Genomic DNA, 1,018 nt, shown 5'->3' with positions numbered 1-1,018 from the left:
TTATTTTTTCAATTTTTATTAGATATTTTCTCCATTTACATTTCAAATGCTATCCTGAAATTCCCTTATACCCTCCCCCCACCCCCGCCGTGCTCCCCTACCCACCCATTCCCACTTCTTGGCCCTGGTGTTCCTCTGTACTGGGGCATATAAAGTTTGCAAGACCAAGGGGCCTCTCTTCCCAGTGATGGCTGACTGGGCCATCTTCTGCTACATATGCAGCTAGAGACACGAGCTCTGGAGGTACTGGTTAGTTCATGCCGTTGTTCCACGTATAGCTTTGCAGACCCCTTCAGCTCCTTGGGTACTTTCTCTACCTCCTCCATTGGGGGCCCTGTGTTCCATCCAATAGATGACTGTGAGCATCCACTTCTGTATTTGCCAGGCACTGCCATAGCCTCACAAGAGACAGCTATATCAGGGTCCTTTCAGCAAAATCTTGCTGGTGTATGCAATAGTGTCTGCATTTGGTGGCTGATTATGGGATGGATCCCTGGATGGGGCAATCTCTGAATGGTCCATCCTTTAGTCTCAGCTCCAAACTCTTTCTCTTTAACTCCTTCTACGGGTATTTTGTTCCCTATTCTAAGAAGGAATAAAGTATCCACACATTGGTCTTTCTTCTTCTTGATTTTCTTGTGTTTTGCAAATTGTATCTGGGTATTCTAAGTTTCTGGGCTAATATTGACTTATCAGTGAGTGCATAGCAAGTGAGTTCTTTTGTGATTGGGTTACCACGCTCAGGATGATGTCCTCCAGATACATCCATTTACCTAAGAATTTCATAAATTCATTGTTTTTAATAGCTGAGTAGCACTCCATTGTGTAAATGTACCACATTTTCTGTATCCATTTCTCTGTTGAGGGACATCTGGGTTCTTTCCAGCTTCTGGCTATTAAAAATTAGGCTTCTATGAACATAGTGGAGCATGTGTCCTTTTTACCAGTTGGAACATCTTCTGGGTATATGCCCAGGAGAGGTATTGCTGGATCTTCTGGTAGTACTATGTACAATTTT

Source organism: Mus caroli, unplaced genomic scaffold (assembly GCF_978045245.1).
Source record: "Mus caroli unplaced genomic scaffold, Mus_caroli_1 scaffold_6, whole genome shotgun sequence".
Taxonomy (NCBI): domain Eukaryota; kingdom Metazoa; phylum Chordata; class Mammalia; order Rodentia; family Muridae; genus Mus; species Mus caroli.
The sequence above is the reverse complement of the archived record's forward strand: the minus strand, read 5'-3'. Positions refer to the sequence as shown.